Source organism: Wolffia australiana, chromosome 5 (genome assembly GCF_029677425.1).
Source record: "Wolffia australiana isolate 7733 chromosome 5, ASM2967742v1".
Taxonomy (NCBI): domain Eukaryota; kingdom Viridiplantae; phylum Streptophyta; class Magnoliopsida; order Alismatales; family Araceae; genus Wolffia; species Wolffia australiana.
Genome location: NC_135839.1, coordinates 19,760,141 through 19,769,010, shown reverse-complemented (window position 1 = coordinate 19,769,010; position 8,870 = coordinate 19,760,141). Strand labels below are relative to the sequence as shown.

Here is an 8,870-nt window from a genome sequence, read left to right as displayed (position 1 = left end):
TGGGCGGCCTTGTGTGGGCGGCTTGGGGCGGCCCTGGGCAGACCTTGATGGGGCGGCCTTGGGCAGCCTTGGGCGGCCCTGTGTGGGCGATCTGGGGTGGCCCTGGGCAGGCCTTGATGGGGCAGCCTTGGGCAGCCTTGGGCGGCCCTGTGTGGGCGGCCTGGGCGGACCTGGGCAGGCCTTGATGGGGCGACCTGAGGCGGCCTTGGGGAGCCCTGGAAGGGGCAGCCTGGGGCGTCCTTGGTGGCCCAAGGTGGGCGGTCTGGGTGGCGACCTAGGGTTGCCAAGGGTGAGGGATGAGAAGGGGGAGAGAAAGAGAGAGAAGAGGGAAAGGAGGGAAAGGGGGATGGAGAGGAGGAGAAAGACGACGACCGACGACGCGAGGCGGTGGCGGCGGCGGCGAAGGCGGCAGAGGCGGTGGAGGTAGGTTGAGGGAGGGATAGGGAGGCTTGGGCAGTCCTCCAAGAAGAGTTAAACAAAAACTCAATTCTTGAATTATGACTGCCTAACTGTTTCTTGAAACAATGGCCTATACATATAGGCCTTGGAGGAAAGAGAGAATACAACTTAAAGACGAGAAATTAAAGATGAGAAATTAAAGACGAGATGTGCTTCATGTCACGCCAAGGGGCAGTTGTTGATCTGCCGTTGGCGACATGTCATGATGTGCGAAGGAACGTGCGTGCATGGAGATGTGCGTAGCGGTGATGGTTGCGGCATGTCCGTAGTAGGAGTGATGACGTCGGTTGACTGTGGCGGCGTATCCGTGGCGGAGACGTTGACTTTGGTTGACCGTGGTGACGCATCCGATGGTGATGTGTTGGCATCCTCGCCATCAGGAAATGAGCGAGGCAACGGTCATGGCTCCAACCAGCCACCGGTCTTTGTGATGCACCCTGGAGAAATGCACTTTCGACAAAGGTGACAAATAAGACCAGCGGGAAGCAACAGGACATCCCACCCTCGGGATGGGAACTCCCATTCGTTGACATGACGGTTATCGGGCGTGTGCAGTCGAACGGTCTCAACCGGCACTGGGGAACCCTAACCGCGTGGGTAGTGGCTCCCTGCGCGGTTGTGAGCCGGCTGGACTGTACGTCGAGCTCTGGAACTGATGCCATTCACCTGGAAAAGGGGAGGCCCAAGAGGGGGGGAGGGGGGGTGGTCTCCTCTGTCAGGGTGCCGAATTAAGTCTCATCACAGGGAGGATGCATGTCGGTCCACGGGGAATCAAGCGGCAGGCCTTCGGTCAGCAATGTGATGGAGAGGCGCGATGATGCTCCACGGTCACCGACTGAGAATGGGTGGAGGCCACAGTCACCTGTATCCCACAAGATGGGGCGTGAATGGAGGCCAAACTGTGGTGAAGTAGGGGCGGGGCAAGGGAATGGCCGACAAGGTCAGAATTTCCCCTCCCGCCCCTTGTTAAGGCGATCAGCAATTCGCCCAATACCTCAGCATCAGCAGTCCACACCCTCCAATCGACCACCGTCGAGGACAATGCGCCTAAATTCATTGCAAATCGCTTCTAGCAGCGGTGAAAATAGTCGAATCGAGAAGTATTGGCCTATGTAGCGCGGCCAATTGCTCCTGATGCCGTACGCGGATGGCACCCTTTCAACTTCTCTAGCAAGAGGGTTCGACTTGGGAGATTTTCCCGTCCACAAAAGCGGGGTGGAGGGACTCTCACACAATCTTCAGTTCGTTGGCGTTGAGATCGATTAACGCTTGAACACGGTGGAGAATTCACCAATGGGATCCATGGGGCCATGCACGACGAACCAGAGAATGAGATCACTTGCCAGACAAAGGGATCCTCTTTCCCCTGTTTCCCCTCGCTCTCCTCTTCTCCCCTTCCACTCTGGGATCTTCTCAATGGAAGGGGGAGACAAGAAATTCAACATGAAACTGTTCTTCCTGGTCTAAGAGATTAGGGCACCCCCCCCGCTTCCCTTATAAAGGGGAAGAGGTAAATGGGTCCCCTTAAGTGGGTCAACAGGAAAAAGGGGTCCATTCGGGGGCCCTTATATAATGGGCCCCCTATTACAATTAGAGGGAAATTGGAATGTAAGAAGGAAGAAAAGAATAGCAAAACATGAAGCACAAGGGAGGGGTTTCCAAATTGGCTAAGGATCCCTCCCCATGATGACGAAGAAGGACGTAGGGACGTGTCGCGGATGCGATGAAAAACACAAAGACGAGATGAGAAAAACACAAAATGCAAAAAAGAACGACGAAAAAACAAAATGCGATATCCGAGCAATTTCACCCGATCTTCGACGACGGTGTCGGGCAGCGCGGATGACGTCATCGGTGATCCTTGATGGCATGCTCCATTAAAGTGTTTATTATAATAGTTTCAATTATTTTAAGCTTAATAACATACACAAATATATATATATATATATATGTATGTATGTATATATATTGATGTTATCAAAAACTTCATCCTATTGCGTGAGCATTGTCACATCATATTGATGAGGTCCTTAAAAAATCTCTGAATCATAGGAAAGCACATGGAGGAAATTCCATTTGGATGGTCATGTATGATAAATGGATGTGCGTGACACTATAAAAATGTATCATGAAGAGTACGAGACATTTATATGGAATAATGATGATGTACTAGCCGCAGAATTTCTGGATTCATTTCTCAAGGTGTTGATGTTTGACCAGCATTCATATGCAAAGGCAGTCACCTACATCTAGAATCTTCTATCAGTCAAACTTCCCAACATACAATAAACATTAATGAAAACATGGGCTCTCTCAACTAAATCCTTGAAGAACAAGATCAATTGTGCTTTTATTTAAATAATACACATCTATAGTGGCATAAAAAACCCATGAGTAAATTTTGAGACATTTTTATGTAGGACCCACACTTTGGAGAAGGATAAACCCCTCAAATGGTGGGGAAGCAAAGGAAATATTGTCTACCCTTCTTTGGAAAAAAATTCTACTGGATTTATTGTACTCAACCAATTCTCCTTTTGAGGTGTCCACTATCAAGGAGCACTTAGTCAATAAACTGGTGGTATCAACACAAGAATGCCAAGTGGTACGACAGCAGCCTCCATCCGGACATTGATGAAGTGCTAGAACTGACAAGTATACATTATTTTACTTAATTTTTTAGGTCCACCCATTTCATAAAGGAAACTGGAAGAGGAAGGAGCCATCCTCTTTGGCACAAGGAGACCTAAGCTGAAACTGCATTTTCCTTTCTTTGACACATAATGACAAGAGTTTGGGTTGGGGGTATTCTCAGAAAAATTATGTGCCAAAAACACTAGCTTTTCAGAAAAGTTTAATGCACACATAACACTAGCTTTGGATAATTTAATTTTTTTAATTTGAACCTTTGTTATCGGAAAACTGTTCCGATATCAATTGCATTATTTTATTGCTCTAGGCAGAATGATAACCAATATCAATATCTAGATTGATGTCCATTATTGATATCCAGGGTCCACTAACAAATTCATTCCTATTATTGCTTATCTAGACCTATATCAATGACACACAATATATTTTCACTCTAGACACTCTATGCACATCATCGACCTTGATCATGCCCATTCATGATGGCCAACTTTGCTTGCAAGAATCCAGCCTAAGTGGGCCGACCTCATAAAAAGAGAGGTGGTCCATTTGGGGAGATACATCACCCTTTCAAAGTATTTATAAGCCTAACAGTTGCTACCCCTGGTATGTGTCACCTTCCTAATCAAGCCACTTCTTTAATCAAAATATTTTCACGCACTCCCATGGAATGGAAGATGATGATGAATGTGTGAAAATTCCCTTAAATACTTTTTTGTCAAATTTTATAACTTATATGATTCAGATCTCCTGCTGCCTTTTGTCCCAGTATGAGACATAATCAGGATGCCATGGGAGGGCTGGTTGCCCAATGGAACCGTCAATGGAGGGGGCAGTTTCTGGATGGGATGGTTCTGGAAGGGCTGGTCCTAGGATGGGATACTTTTGGGTGACCCATAAAAAATGGGGCATGAGATGAGACAAAAACCATCGCTATCCATCCTGTGATTTTGTCCTAGATGATTGTGCGTCTAAATTATATAACTATCCCATGGTAGTCATTCTCTCTCCTTCTTTTGTTGATTATCAATGTTAACTTATATATCAATTATATTAAAATATATATCTCCCTTTACTCACAAAAAAATTACAGAAATGACCATATCTTCTATAAGTTCTTAAGGACATTAATAAAGGTTCAGTGATATAAAATATGAAATATCCCCAAATTGAGTCTCATTTTGAAAATTTTGTTGCAGTAGTAAGGAATATCAAATAAAATGGCATAAATAACTTTGTTATTCCATCTGCATTTTTTATTCTGAGATAAAAATGTTATTGTTCAAACATCTTCTCGTGTTTCCAGAGGCACTTCAATATTTTTCAATAATTTCAAAACAAAAATGAAAAAAAAACATCATAAGAGCAAGAAAGAGAGGAGAAAAATGAAGTGTTAAGTATTTTTCTTACTTTTTTTATTGAGACTTGACATAAGATGGGGGTGGTAAGTGAAACTAGTCACGACTCTAAGATAAAGATCAAGAGTGAAATTTGGTCAAATCTGATTATTGATTTGGAAATCTTTGCGAAGCTCTTATTGGTCTTAGATAGTAATGTTGACGATGATGATAGTAATGTTGTCGTTAATCTCCAACATGCCCCCGGGCAATATGATTCACTCCTCTGTTGGTGTCTCCACCATCACCACCCTGATACTTTTTGTGCCAACAAAATATCTTCCACTAAGCCCTCTCATTTGAGCCAAGCATGAACCAGTGAGTCCTCTTGATTCAAAACCCTGTAGTTTGGATCATCAGAATCAACAGCCCTAGTGAGGTGATCAAGTGCACCAGTCCATCAAGAATCATCTCGATGTACTGGCTCCAGTGAAGTAGGTTTAAGCCATCATACTTCACCGACTCAGGAACTTTGGGAAAATAAATATGTGGAGCTCTCTCACGGTCTTGAAGAGACACCACCCTTTCTGATGGAGCTTGGCCTACTCTAGACCTTGCCATCATCTCTGCATTAGCCATGACCAGGCTCTCCTTGCTCCAAGCAGAGCAAAATTAATACTGGTGAACACAGTAGAATACCCCGGATAAGGGCTCTAATACCATGTCAGAATCCCTCCTGGATCTTGTATGGGGGACAAACCAGCCTTAAAGACATATCTTCTATGTTTTTTCGCACGCACGGCGTGTATCTGTATTTTTCCCCTAATTTGGACCCTCCCTTTTAAACTTTTGGGCCTTCTTCCCTTTTTCTAAGGGGGAAGGCCCATATTTCCCCTATAAGAGGGGGGGTACCCATCGTGAGAAATGATACCAAAAAGTGAAGAAAAGAAAGAAACAATGTAACCCCTTTGTCTTTTCTGGTTTATTTTATGTTTTTTTAAGTTTAGTGTTTTTAGAGTTTGGTTTATTACTGAAATACCCCTGAGAGAGAGAGAGAGAGGTTAGGGCTTCATCGCAGCCCTCGCCGGAGCGCCATTGCCGTCTTCGCCGCCCGTGGGGTTGCCATGCCACTGCCAAACATGCCCGTTCAACTAGTCGTGGGCGCAGCCACCTCAGCCGAACCAGTCCGCAATTTCTGCCGCGCCACGAAGTCGCAGTCGCGAGCCACGATCGTCGCTGCGCTTTGCGGTCGCAACCACGAGCAATGGTTTCAGCCACCTGCAGCAAGTGCAGCCGGTCGTAGCGGCCATAATCGACACAACAGTTGAAGCCGAATGCAGCGGCCGCAGCCGCTCGCCGCGGCTGCACCCGCGGGAGCAGGCCGTAGGCCTCCGACATGGCCACAGCTGCCGTGTGTAGTGGCCACAGTCGGACATAGCAGCCATAGTCGTCACAGCAGCTAAAGCCGCACGTAGCGGCCGCAACTACCGGAGCAGGTTGCATCCCTCCGCCTTAGCCACAACAGCCGTCGTAGCCGCTCGTAGAGGCTGCAACTACCTGTAGTGGCCGTAGTGGCCGCAGTGGCCGTAGTGGCCGGAGCACCCGTAGCTGCCCGTAGCGGGCACAGCCGTTGTAGTGGCCTCAACCGTTGGAGCAGGCCACAACCTCCACAGCAGCCTCAACCGCCGGAGCGACTACAGCCGCCCGTAGCGGTTGTAGTCGTCAGCCATGACCACACAACTGCGCAGCCACAACAGGGTAACCGAGCAGTCGTGCAGCCGCGGGGACGCACGGTTTGAATTTTTAAATTATTCTGTGTGGATTCATTACTCTTTATTTTTTATATTAAGTCTTGGATTGAGCTGAATTTTGCAATTATTTTGTGAATTTTGATGAAATAGTGAAATTGAAAAAAAAAATTTCATCATTGCATAATTAATTTTTCTTGTTCATCAAAACTGATTATTTTTTATTGATGTGTTTAACATTGCATGTTCGGTAGGAGATCTTTAAAACCTCATCTCGTGAATCTTGAAACAGTTAGTAGAACTCCTAGTTTTGATTGTATTTTTGAAAGCTCCGAAGGTGAAAATCAGCATTTTGTGACTTAATGGAGAATAATCAAAATTTTGGGGTTGAACAGGGTGTTAGAAGAATGAGGTTGAGAGAATTTTCTGACCCTATAGAGAGTGAAACCTACACTAAAATATCTGCTCCTTTACCAGAAAATGTTAATTTTAGAATTGACCCGAATATGATTAATCAATTGCCTACATTTTATGGAAGATTTAATGAGGAGCCTTATGAGTTTTTGGAAGAGTATAACCAGATTTGTTCTGCTTATAGTTATGCAGGTGTTCCTCAGGAAATTATCAAACTAAGGTTATTTCAGTTTGCTTTGAAAGATAGGGCAAAAGATTGGTTTAAAGGGGTAGGTCAAGAATTTCAATCTTGGGGGGGAATGCAAGCTTGCTTTTAAAGAGATTCTTTTCTTATGGAAAGACATCTTCAATTAAGAAACATATAAGAGATTTTTGTCAAGGAACTGACACTCTAGGAGAAGCATGGGAGAGATTCATGTCACTCACTAGGAAGTGCCCACATCATGGCATACCATCTCATGAATTGGTTGAAATTTTTTATGGTGGATTGAATGATCAGGAAAGGCATCTAGTGGATATATCTAGTGGAGGAATGTTCCTTGATACCCATGCAGATGACTCCATGGAGGTGATGGAGAAATTAGTAGAAGATTGGACATACCGTCAAAGTTTTTCGTACACTAACCGAAGTGCAGGTCCCAAGCGTGGAGGAATCATTGACGTCAAGGCAGTTGAACCGGAGATCAGGATTGATAAGCTAGAAAGAGAAATGAGCAATATTGGTAAAACAGTTAAAGATACGAGCAATGATATTAAATCTTTTTTGCAGGAGTCTAAAGGAAAGGCGAATGCAAACGAGGGCAACAATTCCACTAACAACCCTTGTTGTTTTTGTTCTAGTGAAGAACATTCTGATGAGGCTTGTCCTATGGTTGAACAGGTTAATGTACTTGGGAGACAAGATGCAGGTCAAAACCAATGGAATGCATGACCTAATCAAAATTGGAGCAAAGGAGGAAACAACAATTTTGCCTCAAAGCAATTCGCCCCGCAACCATATCAGCAAAATTTTCAAAAATTTTCTAAGCCCTTTTACTCTCGTCCTAACAACAATGATGACAACACTAACTCTACTTTAATGGATTTTATCAGGGAAATGCAGGAAGAGAGAAAAAGCATGCATGAGGAAAGGAAGATGTTGATGCAAACTTTAGAAGAGCACAAGAAGGAAATTGAGATGCTCAAGCGAGGACAAGGGATTCAAGCACAACAACCTGCTCTCAGGATAAAAGGTAAATCAGAAGAAATCCTTCTAAGAGAAGGACATCCATGTCAACTCCCTACCCAACCTAATATAAATCCTAGAAATATCATGTTGTGTGTAGATAGAAATTTAGAATCATCATGTTGTGTGTCTTCCGAAATTTTAAATGAATCTTGCATTGGCGAAAATAATAATGTTGCATCATGTCATGATTTTACAACTAATATTTTACATGGCTTTGAAGAAGATATGATTAATGATGAACATGTGAGTGTGATTTCAAAATTACGAAGTGGGAAGGTTTTGTTAGATACTCATAAAAAAAATGTAGGATTGTCGGAGCATCAAGATAAAGAAAATGGAGAGATGGAAAATGATCAACAAGATAAGGGTGGCCAGGATGAGGAAAGGCATCCACGAATGGCAGACCCTAATCCAATTGATTATAGACCACCCATTCCATTTCCTAGTGCTTTAAATATATCCAAGCAAAAACCTGAAAATTCTCATTTGCTTGAAATATTTAAAAATGCAACCATCACTATTCCACTGACTGAGGCAATACAAAATATTCCTTCTTATGCAAAATATGTGAAGGAACTATGTACACCTTCTAGAAAGCAGAAAAGGGTACAACTTTCTGAAAATATCAGTTCAATTTTAATGAATGATATTCCTAGGAAAAGAAGAGATCTGGGTGCTCCTCTCATTAAATGTGAAATAGGAGGCATGGTTTTTAGTAAATCACTTCTTGATTCAGGAGCTAGTGTAAACATAATGCCTAAAGCTTTGTATGATAAATTTAAATTTGGTGAGCTTGAACCTATTTTTCTTGAATTACAATTAGCCGATGGTTCAATTAGGCAACCTTATGGAAAATTAGAAGATGTCATAGTAAAAGTGGAGAATTGTAAATTTCCTGTTGATTTCATAGTTGCAGATATGAAAATAACAGGAAATTTGAGCCATGCCCCTATCATTTTAGGTCGACCTTTCCTAGCTACGGCGAAAGCCACAACAGATTGGGATAAGGGTACAGTGGAACTTAAAGTAGGAGAT

General features: G+C 43.7%; 1 pseudogene; it reads right to left on the bottom strand.

Annotated features, from left to right (window-relative positions):
- Positions 1-6,960: 6,960 nt before the first annotated feature.
- LOC144703976 (small nucleolar RNA R71) lies at positions 6,961-7,057 on the bottom strand (annotated as a pseudogene).
- Between the last annotated feature and the right edge of the window lie 1,813 nt (positions 7,058-8,870).